Source organism: Papio anubis, chromosome 8, assembly GCF_008728515.1.
Source record: "Papio anubis isolate 15944 chromosome 8, Panubis1.0, whole genome shotgun sequence".
Classification (NCBI taxonomy): domain Eukaryota; kingdom Metazoa; phylum Chordata; class Mammalia; order Primates; family Cercopithecidae; genus Papio; species Papio anubis.
In genome coordinates this window covers 107,896,406-107,917,332 of record NC_044983.1, presented here as the reverse complement: position 1 = coordinate 107,917,332, position 20,927 = coordinate 107,896,406, and the positions used below count along the sequence as shown (strand labels likewise).

The following is a 20,927-nucleotide window of genomic DNA, read 5'->3' as shown; positions in this document are numbered from 1 at the left end:
CTGAATTAACTTCTCTACTGCTCCATTCAAGAAACCATGCTTCTAAATTTGTTTTCAGATAGGGATAATAAATGAATTAGATAGGTAGGTAGATAGATAGATAGATAGATAGATAGATAGATAGATAGATAGAAATATGATAGATACATAGATATATGGAGATAGATAGATGATATAGATAGGCAGGTAGGTAGGTAGGTAGATAGATGAAGGATAGAAATAGAATCATATTTTGAGAGCTCACAGAAAATGGAATTCTTGTATTCTATTGATAGTATATTCTGACTAAGGTTTTGACAATATTTTATAACTTAAAATTAACATGCATAAAAGATGATTACAAGAGAAAGTGTCAAATGAAGAATAGGTAATTAATTTAAGGGCTGTCAATGAATTTATTGGCTCACTATTTGATAGATAAGAGAGCTATTCATTCATGTTGTGCAATAAAAAATAACTATAATTAAAGTATTGGAAGTGTGAAGTCATCATCTCAATCTTTGGAAGTAAATATTTTGACTGATAAAAAGAAAGGAATGTTCAGTAGAAAAAATAAAGGGCTTTTCATTAAGACTTAAATCATTCCCTATTTAAATTAGAAAATATGAAGGCAAGATCTTCTCGCTGTTTAGTGATTATCAGTACATCTTATGATAGAATGAGATTCAAATGGCTATTTTATAATTATTTTATAAAGTTATTGAAAATTATCACAAGCACTTAATTTGATTATAAATCTAATTATGAGTCACAAATCTGTGTAAGTTATAATATGCTATAAAATCAGGAAAATGGGTAGAGATTTGAAAAGTGGTTTAAGCCCCTGCTCTTTACTGTGGATACAAAATGCCCCACAGATTGAAATGAGAATGAAGAAGTGATATCCTTTTTGCCTCATTCAATTTATTGTCCCATATATAGAATGTGGGAATCCCTATAGAACCACAAATTAAGCCAAAAAATATGATCATCCAAGTTAATGTGGGTCTGAAGTCTTTGATTGTAATGAGATTGTTTTCAAGATACATAACAGATGAAATTTCTTTTTAAAATCACAGATTTTTATAGAAATGGCACAAGCAACCATAGAGGCTTGAAGTTGGGAGGTGATAAGTAATCATACTCTCAGGGCATCTTTTCCAGGAGCTATACAGGATGCATTTTTTTTTATTGTTTTAAGGACATTTTGTTTTTACTATTGCTACTACTGCTACTGCCACCTTTGAAATTCCTGCACTTTACTTCATTATGCCCATTTTCATTTTCATGACTGTTTTCAAAGATAATTAATGAAACCTTTGGAATAGTCCGAGTTAGGACTACAGAGTGCCTGACCATTTGATATTTGGCCAATTCACTTTTCTAAACTTCATTTTTCTCATCAGTCAAATGGTTACAACTGTAGCACCTAACTCATTGTTATGAGTTAGTTATGAGGATTTAAAGAAATTAATGATGTAAATCAGACACCTGGCACAATCCCCGGAATATAGGAAGCATTCAGAATTTAGATTTTATTTTAACTAATTGTTTTGAGTATAATCTGCTGTCTCTCCAGCCTGTCAACTTAGTTTATAAAATCAATTATAGTAGGAAATAATTTCATTTTATAAAACACTAACATTATGAGGACCTGCTAAGCTCTTTTATGTAAAGTCATTTCATTTAATCCTTACTAAAATCCTGATATTATTATCTCTTCCACTTTTCATTAGAAGAAGTCTGAGCCTTAGAGATGCTCAATAACTTGCCCAAGATCATTAAGACTGTAAGAGGTAGCACTATGATTTTTGTAGTGATCTGTTTCATTCCAAAGCCCAATTTTTTCTTCACTTAGTATCTAAGGAAACATGATTCTAGAAAGAATATATCATATGGAATTAACATTTTCTCACAGAGTAATTGAATACATGCCAGGCTGTTATATAGGTTGAAAAAAAAAAGTGTTTACTTGTACATTTTAAAAATTTAGTTTATATTTATGATATATTTTAATAAATGGATTTATGAAAACCTGGCATTGCAAAAATCTAACATTGAGTTAATTATGTTTTATTAAGGTGTTTCTTTGAGATGGGTTTATTCGTGCCTAAATCTTTAATGGGAAGGATGAAAGAAAATTACCCTGTGGACAAATTTAGAAAGCAAAGTTATTATCATGGGAATTCCCCCCACTCATTTTCAGATTAGCTGTGCTTGCTTTTAAGCTTATTAAAATTTACAATTAATTCAATTGACCTTAATAAATTCCACTGTAGGCATACATTTAAGTTACAAGATGGGTAGAAATATTCCTTTAAAAAGAAGTATTTTTTAAATGTTACTTCTCCAATTTTTTTGAACTTTTTTCTTTACTGCTTTGCTTATGCTTCGGATCAAATTTGTTCCTTCTTGAATTTCTAATTCTAAACACACATATGTATATATTTCTAATTTTGTTTTTTTTTCCCCAAATTTTAGTCTTTATTCACATAAAATGCATGTTATTTGTAACCATTCATCTGAGCAGATGTCCAGTTTTAGGAATGCTAGTTTATTTGGACAGCTTTTATTTCTTCTTAACCTCTTTGTACTTGTTACTTCATATATCCAAACATCAATTCTTTATTTCATACTTGTTTTAAAAAATCATTATTTAGTCTTCAGCGTTGCCAACTGCATAGAAAGCCTAGATTAACAATAGCCAAATTATTAAGTAAGTTGTATTCCAAAAGTTTGCTTCTGTTTCAGTTATTTGGAATCTAAACATTCTTTTCCTGGCACAAGGGTACAAATGATGGATACACTCCCAGAACAAACCCCAGATGAGGTTTTAAATTTTATATGAAGTATGAAACTAATATTAACATTTACTAAAATGATTTGTGTATATATACATTATATAAGGCATCTGACTTAAGACAGTAAGGGAACTGATAAAGCTAGTTTTGGAAACTTACTTTACATTTTATTTATATAAATTTTGATTCAATGTTTAGTGTACAGGTTGATTGGTATCTCCATTTCTTTTAGTAGAATTGGGCAAAATTTATCTTATTCTGGATGTTGAATGAGGAATAAACAATATTTTTCTTTAAACAATTTCCTACATAAGCTCTGCATTTATGTTTAAAGTTTTAACGAAATATTAAAATGTAATAATACCATAATGTGGCCATTTATGTCTATGAAAAATTCTGTCATGTAATATCTCATTCCAAAACCCCCAATTGTTGTGAAAGTAAGTTTAATACAACTATCTTATCAATAAAGATATGATATCTATAAAAATACTCAAGGTTGAACACAAACCCAGGGGCAGATTCATGATTATCACAATGTTCTAAGTCCAAGTCCTGTGTATGGTCCATAGCAGCACACCATTGTCTTTGACTGGAGACTCTGATAAAGTTAAGAGGAAATCTGGCCTGCATTATAGTTGACACTTGGCTTCAGAGAACTTCGTATGCTTGTCCTCTATTTAACTAGAGGAAAACCTCTTCAACCATGGCCCATTTATCTGATGTTGCTTAAATGCAGAGAAATTTGTAGAAGCAGGAGAAGAATCTTGACAGAAATCAAGAGTATAACAGGAAAAGTTTTATTATGCTATTAGCAGCTAAGTACTCGATACACAAAATCTCGTTTACTAGTTAATAATCAAGATGAAAGTTTTACTTTCTGAAACAGATATTTATATATCTCTAATTATACTTCACTTTTGGGAAAAACTTTAAAAACAGGAAAAATGATATTTTAGTTAAGATGTTTTATATTTGAATGATTTTCCTGGAGAGCCATGTTTCTCAGGAATGAATATCTGATCACCTTTTTAAGTGGCAACCAAATACCCAACAGCAAATAAATAAATAAATAAAATAAAAATAAATAAAAAAAAAATAAAAAGTACCAGTAAGTTGATAAGTTGATTAAAATAAAAAACACTTTCCTTTTTTGTTTAAGAGATAAGTACATGATTTCTTTTTCTAAAGTTTGCATTACAAAAACACTGTCATTTACTTTGCTATCTTTTTAAATCAGGAAAATCTTGCATGTCTTCACTCAGCATCCAAATATACCAGGAACCAAGCCAGGCCATGTTGCAAATAAACAAGGAGCTAATGAAAGAACATGTTGTGTTGGAAAGTAGATTAGCAAGTTAAATATTAGTAATGATTTGTCTTTAGGCAGAAGTCCACATATTTTAAGAAGCCCACACATTTTGAAGTGATTTCAAAGACATTAATTCATTCATCCTCATAATCCCTCATTTAACACATCTTCTGTTTCTAATTTCATGTGTCATTGATTTTTTTATCTGACTTTGGACAAGTAACAACATCTTGCCTTAATCATGAGTCAAATGAGAAAAATGATAACTCTATATTACACATCTACTTATTATTCTCACTTTTCTGACTTTTCAGATGATATGTGATGATAGTTATTTATTTCTTAGTTTAAAAATAAATGTCAACAAGAGAGGAAACTGGGTGTGCAGCATATATGCAAACTGTCTGTACTATCATTGTAACTTCTCTGTGAACCTAAAACTATTCCAAAATGAAAATGTATTAAAAATTCAAAATATGAAAGAATAAAGTGCATTTGAAGAGGCAATTTCTCTTGAAACATATTCTACTTATTTTATCTTAACCTCCAAGCTCTCTATACTAAAATTATATCTATCAGATGCTCACACATTTATATCAAATATGACTGATCTATCCAAGTTAGTCAGCATTGCAGATATATGGTCCAGTAGAAAGCAAATTAGAAATTAAGAGACTTAGATTGATCTTAGATTCTACCATTAATTAGTTGATTGATTTAAGCAAATGCCTTAATTTTCTGTATTTTTATTTTCTGGAAAGGATGATGCCAGTATGAGTTCTATTTAACCCAAATATATATATATTAATATATATATCTAAATAAAAGAAAAGTGTTCTAGTGAGTAATATAAAGAAATATGTATTTACTTCTTTCTTGTATGATTAGGACTGAATGTATTGATTTCATTGTTTAACAATATAAAAGCATCTAGAATATTAACTTATATTTGCTCAATGCTATCTAGATTTTTAAAAGAATTTCTTGCTCAAAACCTTATGAAGTAAGCAGAGGAGGTATTATTCCTTTTTAGCAGTTGAGAAAATGCACGCTCGGAAATGTTACAATTAATAAGTAAAAGAAACGTACCAGAGGCAAAGTTTTGTAATTCTTAGATGAGTGTTGTGGCATTTTAAGCAACATTGCTTTATTACTTTATTTATTGATGCACCATTTTCAAGTTAGAAGACCATCATTTTTTATACAATAGACCAGGGGTGGACAAACTTTTTCTGTAAAGTGCTCCACAGTAAATATTTAGGGCTTTGCAGTCCACATGGTTTCAGTTACAATTACTGAACTCTGCTATTGTATGAAAAAAACAATAGACAATAGACAATACATGAACGAATTGATGTGGCTGTGTTCCAATAAAACTTTATTTACAAAAACAAAAATCTGGATATGGCCCTGGAGCCATAGTTTGCTGGCCCTTGCAACAGACTTATCAAGCTTAATCAACTTAAACATGCCTTTTGTATTTGGGCATTTCTTAGTCATTGATCCTTTAGGGAAAGAAGAAAGGATACTTTACCCATTCTCTATTTTTTCATCCTGGACTCCATTTATTAAACTCGTAATGTATATATTACTAAGAGGAAATATTTCTCTCTTTTTTTTTTTAAAGAATATTTGGAGTGTGTGTGTGTGTGCGCACACGTGCGCGAATACTGATGTAGCTTTTTGGTAACATAATTCTCAACCATCTCCAAATCTATCCATATACTCAAATGTCTTCTAAGTACACTGGACCTCTCCATATGGATGTCCTCCCACAAGCACATTGACTTTACACTGCCAAGACAAAACTCATTATCTCCTCAGCCAAATCAGCCTTTCTTTCTGCACTCTTTATTTCAGTTATGGCATCACTCTCATTCAATCATCCAAGCTAGAAATTGCATTATCTTTCACTCCTACTTCCCTCTCTTTTTATCCATATCAGAGCAGTCATTATGACTTACCACCTAAAAATATTGCTCAAATTTACCACCATTTTCGTTCTCACTGCCTTTGTCCTTGCCCAGCTCTCATTGGTCCCCAAAAAGGTTAACACAGTAGCATAAGAATAATAATGCGTGGTAGGCATTGTGTTAAACCCTGTATAAATATTTCACTTCACATATCCTTTATACAAATCATTTAAGAAGATATTGTCATTCCATTTTATAATACGACTGGATGATTAATTGTATAACTTGATAAAAAGCTTAAAACCTACTCTTTCTGACTTTCATGTTCAAATTTTAGCAGTTATGTGCATAATCTCTTTGTGTTACCTCTTTTTTTCCTAGCTGGAATTCCTGTTTCCGGCTTTCCCTCATCTAATTTATCTTCAATATTGAAACTAGTTATGTTAGATTTTTATTGATGAGTAATAGATTAACACAAATTTAGAGACTTTATACAACACATTTACTTTCTCATGGTTTCTGTGGGTTGAGAGTCTGGACATGATTTAGACCCTCTTCTCAGGGTCCACAGACTACAATTAATGTGTTAACCAGGGCTGAGTTCTCACCTGAGGTTCAGGGTCCTTTTCCAAGGTTACATGGTTATATTGGAAGCAATCAGTTCCTTGTAGTTGTGGAACTGAAAGCTTCAATTCTTTGCTCAATTCCGTCCACAGTTCCTTACCATGTAGTCTTCTGGAATACAGCTGCTTACTTCATCAAGCCAGCAAGAAAAGTCTCTCTGGTGAATCTGCTAGGAAGGTGAAGATGAAGTTTGTTTGTTTGTTTTTTTCTTGGGGGACGGAGTCTCACTCTGTCACCCAGGCTGAAGTGCAGTGGCGTGATCTCGGCTCACTGCAAGTTCCGTCTCCTGGGTTCACACCATTCTCCTGCCTCAGCCTCCCAAGTAGCTGGGACTACAGGCGCCCACCACCGCACCCTGCTAATTTTTTGTATTTTTAGTGGAGACGGGGTTTCACCGTGTTAGTCAGGATGGCCTCGATCTCCTGACCTCGTGATCCGCCCACCTCGGCCTCCCAAAGTGCTGGGATTACAGGCATGAGCAACCGCGCCCGGGGGAGGATGAAGTTTTATAGACGATAACAGGAAGTGATGAAGGGAAAGCCGTAGATCCTGCGTATACTCAGGAAAGGTGATTGGCTTAAGGCATAATTGCTTAAAAAAACAAAACAAAACAAAACAAAACAAAACAAAACAGATATCATGGGATTCAACTTAAAGTCTGTCCACCATACCAGTTATCCTTTGAAAGAACAGATCGTCTGTCTATTCCCTGTGTAAACCACCAAGTAATTTGACATTGCCCATTGGATAGTCACGTGTTTTGTTTTGTTTTGTTTTGTTTTGTTTGTTTGTTTGAGACGGAGTCTCGCTCTGTCGCCCAGTCCCCAGCCTGGAGTACAGTGGCGCAGTCTCGGCTCACTGCAAGCTCCGCCCCCTGGGTTCACACCATTCTCCTACCTCAGCCTCCCGTGTATTTGGGACTACAGGTGCCCACCACCACTCCCGGCTGATTTTTTTTTTTTTTTTTTTTTTTTTGTATTTTTAGTAGAGACGGGGTTTCACCGTGTTAGCCAGGATGGTCTTGATCTCCTGACCTCGTGATCCGCCCGTCTCGGCCTCCCAAAGTGCTGGGATTACAGGCGTGAGCCACCGCGCCCGGCCAAAGTCACAATTTCTTAAGTCCTCTCATGAGTTGGCTTTAGTGTCTTCTACTTACATTTCTCTACATGGCTATGTGCATTCTAGAATACAGCCACAGATGTTACATGCCATTGAAAACGTGCCAACCATTTTCTGTACTTTATAATTTTAAGGCTATATTGAGGTCTAGTGCATGCAAATGACCAAACTCTCACTTGTGTTTACATAAGCAAATGATTTTTTTAACCTGTAAGAATATGGGTTTAAAAGTACAGTAAGACCAGTCTGAGCAAAATAATGAGACCCCTTCTCTATAAAAAAAAAAAAAATGTAAAAATTAGTTAGGCATGGTGGTGTGTGACAGCAGTCTCAGCCACTGGGAGGCTGAGGTAGGAGATTGCTTGAACCCAGGCAGTGAGCTACAATGGTGCCACCACCACACTCCAACTCCAACAGGGGCAACAGCACAAGATGCTGTCTCTAAAAAAAATAATAATAATAAAATCACAGTGAGAAAACACAGAAATCATTGTTTGGTTGCTGAAGCAGCCTTTGCTTTTTAATCTGTTGAGCTCCATTCCCATTACCCTACCTGCCATCGTTCAAGACAGTATTATCTATCATTATCTACCTTATTATTGTAATAGTTTAAACAGCACTCTAATCTTCATTCTTGTGCCTTTTTCCTTAAACCAAACTATGGAGTCAGAAAGAACCTCCTGTGATACAAATTTGATTATGTCACTCTCTTACTTAAAATCCTCCATTGTTCTCCATTGCCCTTAAGATAAATTCTGAATGTTACTCTCTCACCCCCAATCTCCACTCCATAATTTGGCCTAATCCCTTCATCCTTTAAACTCACCTCTTTTACTCATTCTGATAAGCCCTCCTTGACCTCCCAAGAGTATGTTAGATGTCCTTCCTACGAGTTGCATGAGCCTTTCCATATTTTCCCTTTCTAGATTTCATCATGCTATATTGAATTGCCTTTTTATCTACAACAGTGTTTAGCATATAGAAAGCTTTCAGTAAATTTGTTGACTTGATAAAGAAATGAATGTATAATATAGGCAAAATTCCTTTACTTCCACATTTTCAACTTACTAACTTTCATTTACATGAACAAAGCTGTGCTCCAGGAGAAAATAGAGTGAATTCTGCCTAACACCAATAAAGGACTATAATTGCCATTTCAACCTCAGCTGTCACACTGTTCTTTAGTCTATAATGCATTTGCTGTGGGGTTATTTACACACAATTTCTCAAGTCTAATAAGTAAACCAACCAACCAACCAACCAACAAGTAATTAAGATGCCTGAAAAGACAATTAAGAAGAGGCTTATAATTATGATTGATAGAAATAGAAAGATAAATTTATACAAATTGAATATGGTGAGAAAATGATGAATTCTGTACCTGCATATGGAATAATTCTTTCCCTAATATGCAGTAAAATTCAGAGCTTAACAGGGAAAATAGCTGATTCAAAAACTTTTTCAATGAGTTTAAAAAGTAAGGTAAAAAAGGTGCATGATAGAAATAGTATCCACAAGAATACGAGGGACCAATACACATTTCCTGTTTAATGAAATTAGATTGTGGACTGCAAACTTCAATTCTTACTCACTTGGGGTTTGCAGACAAACACATTTACAGACAGCCTTTTAGAATGCAGCCAATTCATTAGTATATAAGTTTCTGAATTTAATTTATTATACTGTAGCTGGCACATGAATAAGGGCGATTTTACCTGGTAGCTGTAAGTCCTTCGAAGGTGGAGCCTGGATCTTAGTTATCTTTATACTTTCTGTGTGTCTGCCATAAACTTTGGCATATAACAGGTGCTCATTCTGAACAGAAGACTATATGAAGTTAATTCACCATGTGATCATCAAGAACCAACTTAACAGAGTAGACCCTGACCTATCTATATGGTGATTCATCCATAGGGAGGATTTCATTGATTCTCATGTTATTAGAATCTCAAATTTCTTAGGATAAAAATTTTTGAATTTTATGAGGACTTAAAATAGGAGACTCCTAAAAATACCTCATTCTCTATATACGTCCTCATGCTCTGACTGTAAATCTTGTTGCAAGCCAAAATTTGACTGCTAATTGGAAAGTTCGAAGATAGGTTTGGGGATTACAGAGAGGACACAGACTTCTTAAAAGAGAGTTTGAGTTACAGAAGAGAGGCAAAGAGTGGAGTGTTGTGTGGACTCTCTGTTGCAGAGGGTCATGTGCTAGAAGCAATTGCAAGAGTGAGACTCTCACACCAGAAAAAGTTACAAAAGTGCCAGAATAACTTGCTCTTTGTATAAACTCTGGGTAACCTCTTCCTAGTTTTGGAATTTGCCCAAGTTCAGAAATCCCTAGAGCATACCTTTACTTTGGCTATGTCTAAGAAATTTAACCTACACATATTGGAAAATATGCCGGAAAAAAAGAAAAACTATAATAGAGCTCAAAGTAATGCTTTGAAGCAAAAATAAATGTTATAATACTAACCTAGAACGTATGATATTCATCAACTTTGCCATCAGACAAACTAATTTTGACTTTTAGCTTAATATGTCTTTACTTAATTAGTTTACTGGTCCCTAGTATATATTAATGCCAGATAAGGAATATTTTACCTGAGGTAATAATAAAAGCTAATATTTGCTATGTGTTTATTATATGCTAAGTTTGGTCTTATGAGCTATGAATAAGGGCCCTGAGACACAGGGAGGTTAAGCAGTTTTCCTTAGGAAAATATATTAACAGTATTTTTATTCAAAGCAAGTTAGATTGGGAGCAACTTTTTGCTATAAGTCATAAAGAATTAAAACATTAAATAAGTCAGTGTAGTTCGATATTCTGTCTATATCCCCAAACTGGTTCTTGCTTACAACAGTGGCATCTGTGGTTCTCAGGAAATACTATCATATGGCAGTGTAGATAACTGGAGAAGATAATTAAATGCTATTGCTACTTGTAACTGAATTAGATCTTGATGTCATATCTCAGGAGAGGGTAGGATTTAATTGAAGTTGGAATAGACTGACAGTACCTAAAATTATTTTGAAACTGGGAAGAAAGGTAATTGTCACATTAGGTAAATAGATTTTAAAATTTGTTCTAATTCCATTTTTAAAAATAAAATCCATGTGTCTTTTTGTTCTGTATATGTGGGTATATAGATTATTTTTACTTTTAGCCTTATAATATTAAAAATAATAGCAGAAATATATATGCCATTAATACAGAGGCTGATTTCTAATAAAATATTTTATTGTTTGTCATCTGCTAATGCACTTAGCTAAGATAGGTTCAAATATACCTAGGACTTTGAAAACAGACAAAAGGACATTGGAACAAACTGGGACTATAAATTAGTAACAGTGCATTATACTAAGGAACCAATTGGCCTTCAGTTTGGTGGCACCAACAGGGGTGGACTTAAGGTTGAATACAAGAGAGTAGGACTGCCATTATTCTACCTAGTAAATGTGTTCAGTCCCTAATGAAAATATTATGGGTATGAGATAAAATGAATTTCATTTTTTCACTATCATTTCAGGTTTTTTGTTGTTGTTGTTTTTTTTTGTTTGTTTTTTTGCTATTTTGTCTTTACCTCAAGCTTACCCTTCTCAAATCCAGCTCCTTCACTGTGGGATAAAGCAGCTGAAGTCATTCTTTGTTTATTATACCAAGATAGTTGCCATGGAAATAATATAATGTTATAAAATAGGTATCGTAAATTAAATCCAGAGTCAAGAAGGAACATATGGGTCGGGTAGAGATTGTGTGCTTATTTAAATAAACAATATCCTTGGTAATCATAAAAAATGTCAAGGTAAATTACAGAGAAAACATAGAGAAAAATGAACTTAGAACTTTAGGAAGTTCTTCGCAGAATTTAAATATTACACTTCAAGCAGATGCTTTTTTAAAGGAGTTAGGGGATTATTAACCTCCCCCAAACTACTTTTCTGGCTATGAACCATTTTTCTACATCTCTGTGTTGTACCCAAGTACTCTCTTTGTAGCTCTCTTTGAATCCCAGCTCAGTTATTGGTATGCTCAATGTGTAAGTAACATTTCTCTTCATGTGTTTTAATCAGTCGTCAAAGGGTGTGTTTCAAAAGGTGATGGATAGCTTTTATTTCATGAATTTTACTCTATCTTTTTGAATTTGCACTAGTTGATGTTTTATTATATCTGGCTACCAAATGCTGCAGGCATAAAACATTAACCTTTTCCTATCGTATAAAATTAGAATCTCAATTGAATCTGACCACTATTTTCTAAAAGAAATTCTGAGCCTTTTTTGTCCTGAAAAACGTTTGATTTTCATTTTTCTGGACATTGTTTTGTTTTTCTGATAATGTAAAATGATTTCTCACTTGTTCAATCATGATATTTGAGATGACTTGATGCAATGTGCTTGTGTAAAATACTGAACTAAGGCTTGCCCTGTATCTATAAAAGGAAAAGTAGGTTTTACCAGTTTTCAATTTGGAAAATTTCTAATTAAACTCTACCGACTAGGGTCTAATCTGGGCATGCCACCATATCCCAAATTTCCTGTGATCTTGGAAAAAAATATGAACATGTCATTACAGATTTGTTTCTCAAGTAAATTTTCAAGGATATCATCATTAACTTTATCACGTTTTCTTTTCTTTTTTTTCCTCTGGAATCCCCTCCCCTGAAACATACTGATTTGATTGCATTGTATTTATTGATCTCACAATGCCTTTCTCATAAAATCAAAAATAAACAAATAAATATACAAATAAATACCTAAAAAGAAACAAGCAGGAATAAAGATTACATGCAAATTGCTTAGACTTAATGAGCATACCATTGGTGAGTTTGACTTGTCAAAACCAAATGCCCTAGATATAGAAATCATATCCCATATCTTTAAAGAATTTTCAGGCTTTTAGTAGTCTGCCAAAAGCTATAAGGGAGAAAGAAGTGAAGTAACATTATTGAGTGTTCAGCATGTACTTGGTGGTAACTTGCCTAGTACTTTTGTTCATTTACATAAAGGTATCTCACCTGGTAGTGTATTTATTTCTCTCACTTACTTGCAATAATCTTAGTAGGTAGGCACTAATCCTTCTAGTTTCCATATTGGAAAAGCAGTGATCAGAGAGATGAAGTGATTCATGATAAGTGTCACAGTTAGAAGTAAAGAATAGATTTGTCTGTCTTCCAGATCTCATGGCTAAGGTTCTTTACTTCATACTTTGTTTTTTTGAATTGTCCAGAATTGTAATAATGACTTGAAGTCAAGCAGCATGAACATTTTGAACAGCATACACATTTCAGTGGACATTATACAGTTTTATTTTCTTCAGGAGGAAAAAAGAAGACTAAAATAGACTAAAAATAAAGTTCTAAATTTGCCAAAGAAGTTTTTCTTGAATCTGTTTACTTAATTTCAGGGTATCTATTTCTATAAATATTTAAGTCATTACCAAATTTGGAAAGCTTTTAAGAAACCTTTCTTTCTAGTTATAAGCATTGTACATAAAATGTAAGTAAAAATAAAAGACTAAATTTTAGTGAATATCATAATATATTATTACAACATTAAAATTATTATTTTCTTGTATATGGGTGATAATGTAGCATTAACAATTTTCAGGAAACTTTTAATATCTATTACGTACACTTTTTAAAGGAATATGTCCCTTCCTCTCCCATGAATAACTGTTGTTCAGATTAACAGATCAGGATTCTCTCATTAAGCTCTCTTAACATCTAGATTTGGGATACTCCAAACTCAGCCTTTTGAAATTTAGCCTTCATTCATTTATTCACTTATCTATTCATTAATTTATCAAACTGAGTTTAAGTAACAACTAAACTGTCATGATGCGCTAGCTGATAGTGATATAAGAAAGATGAACTAGACATTAGCAATTTTTTAAGACACATGATGTATTTGATATATTTATCTATCCCATTATTCAATAAAACTTAAATCAATATAATTCAAAAAATATTTAAGGAGCACTGACTTGAGTAGCAAAGATAAAAATGAATAAAATATTCTCATCGAAGAACTTCTATATTTTAAGGGAAAATAAATGTCTAAGACTAATCATCACACTATGATATGAGAATTAGGAATAAAACCCACAGTGTAGCAAAGAGGGATTTTTTTTTTTTTTTTTTTTTTTTTTTTCTGGAAGGATAGGGAACAGCTTCTCAAAAATGACATATTTGTGAAAATGTGCTTGATTCTGCCCAATAGAAAAGATGAGAAAGTCTCCCTAAGCAAAGCAAATAACGTTAGTAAAACAAGTCAAACTGATGTGTCTACAAATGTATTTCAGGCTTAAGTGGCTTTTTTGCAGCTCTTTTTTGAATCCCAAGTTCAATTATAGGTATAGTCAATTGTGGAGCAAACACTTCCTTCTTTTTTGCTTTTTAATCAATCCTTGAAGGACACATTTTCTACAATGAAGAATAGGTCTTATTTCATGCATTTTTCTCTGTTGTTCAGAAGTCTGAGTATATGTTTTATTAGAATTGATATAGTAATAAACAGCAGCCCTGTAATAGTCCATATGGACTCAGAGAGAAAAACTCCCTAGGTTCAAATCTTGTTCATGACTTAGAAACTGTGGCAAGTTGAAAAAGATCCTTAACCCCTCTGGCTCACATTTGTAAAATGGAGATATAATGAAAAATTATTAAGTATGTTGATTTCTTATGATGATTAGGCACTATGCTAAATGATTTGTGTGTATCAACCCATTCAGTATTCCAAACAAGTCTATGATGCAAAAAACTACCATCATCATTATCTCCGGTATACAAATGAGACCAATGAGATACACAGAAGTTGCTTAACTAGCTATGTGTGCCAGATAACGCAATGCTCATTGCCTTACTTTTACATCATTATGGAGTCCCTATTAATTCAGCATAAATGAACTTAAATTCATTATTTTGCATACAGACCAAATTAGAAGGTCTAATCTGCCTTCAAGAAATGTGACGATGAAAACACAACATTTATCATTGTTTGGTCTAACAAGATAAGAACTAGACACATTGAAAAGCAAACAAGACTTAGATGTTGGGGAACATTGTACATTGTTTAAAGAGTGATGGACATCCATTAAGGTGTTTTAAGCAAAGAAATAACATGTTTAAGTTTACATCTTACAACATCTTTCAGTCTCTTATATTTCTGAATAACAAATTTAGGCTTTCCTAGCTTTAGTTTGGTTTACTGAAGCTAGAGAAACCTGTTAGGAAGGGGTTCTAATACCCCATACATAACATCATGGGGCAGAACAGTACAATTGGACAGTAGAGGACACTTTTGAGAATTGAAGAATATTGGTGCTAAAGATCTTCAGAATGTTTGATTACATACTCCTTAATTTGTTTAAGTTATATTCAGAAACATTCCCTAATAAGATCCCAATTCCTGGAATAAATTAGGACAACATCTTCAATTCCAAGGCAGACATTTGGTTTCCCGATCGGAATTCACATAGCTCCTCTTTTATGTGTTCTTTCACTGCTTTTATATCCTAGCCAGATCTCATGCTTTTCTAAGAGCCAATCTCCTTTTGTGTGTACCACAGAGAGAGAATGAGAAATACTACTCCTATGGCATGGTTTTTAGGCTCCAGATGAGGTGTATTCCTGTTGAATACACAGTCTGGGGATCATAAGAGAGACTATATTTGAGAAAAAGTTACAGGGTATTAGCATATAGACATTTTTGAAAGCCAAGAAATTGGATAAGATAAGCAAGACAGTAAGTCTAGACTGAGAAGAAGCCAAGCCCTGGGGCTCAGCAATATTGAGAAATGCGGGAGATATAAAAGAGCCAGCAAAGGAAACTGAGAAGAGGGAGTCTGTAAAATATGAGAAAAACAAGTAAAAAAATGGTGGCCTAGAGGCTAAATAGGAATGATTTCAAGGAGTAAGGGATAATCCCTTCCACAAATGCTACTTACTAAAATGTTGAAAATGCAAATGTACATGGCCACAGGGAAACCATTGGTGACCTTGATAAAGGCAGTTTCAGTGTAAGAGTGAGAGACTGAGAAAATGGGAGGAGAATTGCAGACAGTGAATCTAGACAACTCTTTTGAGGAATTTTGCTGAGAAGAAGGAAATTAAGTGAAATGAAGGGCTAGCTAGAGAGGAAAGTTGAATTAATAGAGATTTTTCCTTTAACTTTTTATTATAAAATTTGTCAAATATGCAACACATTTGACAGAGGATGTCTGTATACCTACTATCTGTGTTTAACAATTATTGATATTTTGCTATATATGTTTTTATTTTTATATTAATTAATTAATTAATTTATTTTTTGAGGCGGGCTTTCACTCTTTCGCCCAGGCTGGAGTGCAATGGCATGATCTCAGCTCACCGCAACCTCTGCCTCCCAAGTTCAAGCGATTCTCCTGCCTCAGCTTCCTGAGTAGCTGGAATTACAGGCATGCGCCACCATGCCTGGCTATTTTTGTATTTTTATTAGAGACGAGGTTTCTCCATGTTGGTCAGGCTGATCTTGAACTCTAACCTCAGGTGAGCCGCCCACCTCAGCCTCCAAAATGCTGGGATTACAGGCATGAGACACCGTGCCCGGCCTGCCATATAAGTTTTTATGTTACATTTTCTGTAACATTTGCAAGTACATTTCAGATGCTAACAAAAGACCAATGAGATATGAGGAGGTGAAAGGAGAATTTTATTTACTTATTTTTTAAATTATTATTATACTTTAAGTTCTAGGGTGCATATGCACAACGTGCAGGTTTGTTACATATGTATACATGTGCCATGTTGGTGTGTTGCACCCATTAACTCGTCATTTACATTAGGTATATCTCCTAATGCTATCCCTCCCCCCTCCCCCCTCCCCACAATAGGCCCCAGTGTGTGATGTTCCCCTTCCTGTGTCCAAGTGATCTCATTGTTCAATTCCCACCTATGAGTGAGAACATGTGGTGTTTGGTTTTCTGTTCTTGCGATAGTTTGCTCAGAATGATGGTTTCCAGTTTCATCCATGTCCCTATAAAGGACATGAACTCATCCTTTTTTTTATGGCTGCATAGTATTCCATGGTGTATATGTGCCATATTTTCTTAATCCAGTCTGTCACTGATGGACATTTGGGTTGATTCCAAGTCTTTGTTATTGTGAATAGTGCCGCAATAAACATATGTGTGCATGTGTCTTTATAGCAGCATGATTTATAATCCTTTGGGTATATACCCAGTAATGGGATGGCTGGGTCAAATGGTATTTCTAGTTCTGGATCCTTGAGGAATCGCCACACTGTTTTCCACAATAGTTGAACTAGTTTACAATCCCACCAACAGTGTAAAAGTGTTCTTATTTCTCCACATCCTCTCCAGCACGTGTTGCTTCCTCATTTTTTAATGATTGCCATTCTAACTGGTGTGAGATGGTATCTCATTGTGGTTTTGATTTGCATTTCTCTGATGGTGACTGATGATGATGAGCATTTTTTCATGTGTCTGTTGGCTGTATGAATGTCTTCTTTTGAGAAGTGTCTGTTCATATCCTTTGCCCACTTTTTGATGGGGTTGTTTGATTTTTTTCTTGTAAATTTGTTTGAGTTCTTTGTAGGTTCTGGATATTAGCCCTTTGTCAGATGAGTAGATTGCAAAAATTTTCTCCCATTCTGTAGGTTGCCTGTTCACTCTGATGGTAGTTTCTTTTGCTGTGCAGAAGCTCTTTAGTTTAGTTAGATCCCATTTGTCAATTTTGGCTTTTGTTGCCATTGCTTTTGGTGTTTTGGACATGAAGTCCTTACCCATGCCTATGTCCTGAATGGTATTACCTAGGTTTTCTTCTAGGGTTTTGATGGTATTAGGTCTAACATTTAAGTATCTAATCCATCTTGAATTAATTTTCATATAAGGAGTAATGAAAGGATCCAGTTTCAGCTTTCTACTTATGGCTAGCCAATTTTCCCAGCACCATTTATTATATAGGGAATCCTTTCGCTATTTCTTGTTTTTGTCAGGTTTGTCAAAGATCAGATGGCTGTAGATGTGTGATATTATTTCTGAGGGCTCTGTTCTGTTCCAATGGTCTGTATCTCTGTGTTGGTACCAGTGCCATGCTGTTTTGGTTACTGTAGCCTTGTAGTATAGTTTGAAGTCAGGTAGCGTGATGCCTCCAGCTTTGTTCTTTTGGCTTAGGATTGTCTTGGCAATGTGGGCTCTTTTTTGGTTCCATATGAAGTTTAAAGCAGTTTTTTTTTTGTTTGTTTTTTTCTGTTTTTTTTTTTTTTTTCCAATTTTGTGAAGAAAGTCATTGGTAGCTTAATGGGGATGGCATTGAATCTATAAATTACCTTGGGCAGTATGACCATTTTCATGATATTGATTCTTCCTATCCATGAGTATGGTATGTTCTTCCATTTGTTTGTGTCCTCTTTTATTTCACTGAGCAGTGGTTTGTAGTTCTCCTTGAAGAGGTCCTTTACATCCCTTGTAAATTGTATTCCTAGGTATTTTATTCTCCTTGAAGCTATCGTGAATGGGAGTTTATTCATGATTTGGCTCTCTGTTTGTGTGTTACTGGTATATAAGAATGCTTGTGATTTTTGCACATTAATTTTGTATCCTGAGACTTTGCTGAAGTTGCTTATCAGCTTAAGGAGACTTTGGGCTGAGACAATGGGGTTTTCTAAATATAAAATCATGTCATCTGCAAACAGGGACAATTTGACTTCTTCTTTTCCTAACTGACTACCCTTTATTTCTTTCACTTGCCTGATTGCCCTGGTCAGAACTTCCAACACTATGTTGAATAGGAGTGGTGAGAGAGGGCGTCCCTGTCTTGTGCCAATTTTCAAAGGGAATGCTTCCAGTTTTTGCCCATTCGGTAGGATATTGGCTGTGGATTTGTCATAAATAACTCTTATTATTTTGAGATGCATTCCATCAACACCGAATTTATTGAGAGTTTTTATCATGAAGAGTTGTTGAATTTTGTCAAAGGCCTTTTCTGCCTCTATTGGGATAATCATATGGTTTTTGTCTTTGGTTCTGTTTATATGCTGGATTACGTTTATTAATTTGCATATGTTGAACCAGCCTTGCATCCCAGGGATGAAGCCCACTTGATCATGGTGGATAAGCTTTTTGATGTGCTGCTGGATTCGGTTTGCCAGTATTTTATTGAGGATTTTTGCATCGATGTTCATCAGGGATATTGGTCTAAAATTCTCCTTTTTTTGTTGTATCTCTGCCAGGCTTTGGTATCAGGATGATGCTGGCCTCATAAAATGAGTTAGGGAGGATTCCCTCTTTTTCTGTTGATTGGAATACTTTCAGAAGGAACGGTACTAGCTCCTCCTTGTACCTCTGGTAGAATTTGGCTGTGAATCCGTCTGGTCCTGGACTTTTTTTGGTTGGTAGGCTATTAATTATTGCCTCAATTTCAGAGCCTGCTATTGGTCTATTCAGGGATTGAATTTCTTCCTGGTTTAGTCTTGGGAGAGAGTAAGTGTCCAGGAAATTATCCATTTCATCTAGGTTTTCTAGTTTATTTGAGTAGAAGTGTTTATAGTATTCTCTGATGGTAGTTTGTATTTCTGTGGGGTCAGTGGTAATATCCCCTTTATAATTTTTTATTGCGTCTATTTGATTCTTCTTTCTTTTCTTCTTTATTAGTTTTTGTAGTGGTCTATCAATTTTGTTGATCTTTTCAAAAAACCAGCTCCTGGATTCATTGATTTTTTGGAGGATTTTTTGTGTCTCTATCTCCTTCAGTTCTGCTCTGATCTTAGTTATTTCTTGCCTTCTGCTAACTTTTGAACGTGTTTGCTCTTGCTTCTCTAGTTCTATTAATTGTAATGTTAGGGTGTCATTTTTAGATCTTTCCTGCTTTCTCTGTGGGCATTTAGTGATATAAATTTCTCTCTACACATTGCTTTAAAGGTGTCCCAGAAATTCTGGTATGTTGTATCTTTGTTCTCATTGGTTTCAAAGAACATTTTCATTTCTGCCTTCATTTTGTTATGTACCCAGTAGTCATTCAGGAGCAGGTTGTTCAGTTTCCATGTAGTTGAGCGGTTTTGATTGAGTTTCTTATTCTTGAGTTCTAGTTTGATTGCACTGTGGTCTGAGAGACAGTTTGTTATAATTTCTGTTCTTGTACATTTGCTGAGGAGTGCTTTACTTCCAACTATGTGGTCAATTTTGGAATAAGTGCAAGATGATTTTATTTTCTAAGAGCAATCCTCAAATTGGAGAAATGCAGCCTTTGGTGCAAAATTAAAGTGTGCTCCCAGGAAGGATTAAGGAGTAGGAAATTTTATAGAGACCAAAAATGCAAGATGCAGTAGGAAGGGGGAATCAAATGTAGGGTCTGGACTAGATGGCCTTTAAGCAAGACATCAAGTATCTCTTTTTATTTGCTGGCCTCAGGAAGTCTGTTGCTGGTCAATTGGTGAATTTCTATCTGCAATCTGTCTTGGCCCTGACAACAGGAACTGATTTAGCTTATTTGTATAAAGGAAGGTACTGTGACACTTTCAGAACGTTGCTTTGAGAATACAAAATACATGACTGCTCTTTCACCTCCTGGTTCTGTTTTAACTTTGAGTGCCTCAATTAGCCCTGGGGAATTCATTTTACCTGTCAGCTGGGACATACTTTAACACAGACATCAGATATTTCACTCTGAAATATTTTAATATGTCTATTTTCAAAATAAGGCCATTCTCCTACATCATTGTACTACCATTACTACATTTGGAATCATTTAACATCCAGTTCCTACTGAAATTTCCAAAAATTTTCCCCCAAATGTCTTTCAAAGCTACTTTGCTTTTCCCGAATTAGGAACTAAATCAAGATCCAAGTGTACTCTTTTTATTCTAATTCTTTAGTGCTTTTTTTCCTATGACCTGACATGTTGAGGATATTGGGCCAGTTGTCATGTAGAATATTCCACATTCTGGATTTTTCTGATTGCTTTCTTGTTGTAACATTTTGAGTCGCTATACCCCCGCTCCCAAACCCACTCCACTTCCATCTCTGGTTATTTATTATGTAATCAGTAAGTTAAGTCTCAAGCCTTGATTAGATCTTGATTGAACGTTTTTTGTTGTTTGTTTGTTTGTTTTTACCATAGTCCTTCATGGGTAATGCTTGAACATAATTTTACATCTCATGGGTGTTATATAATATCATAAT

The 20,927-nt window shown here is 34.4% G+C and overlaps 1 protein-coding gene across 6 annotated transcripts in view; it reads left to right on the top strand.

The window, feature by feature from the left end:
* The window catches only part of CSMD3 (CUB and Sushi multiple domains 3), a 1,287,556-nt gene that overhangs the window by 887,692 nt on the left and 378,937 nt on the right, over positions 1 to 20,927 (top strand). The window lies entirely within an intron of this gene.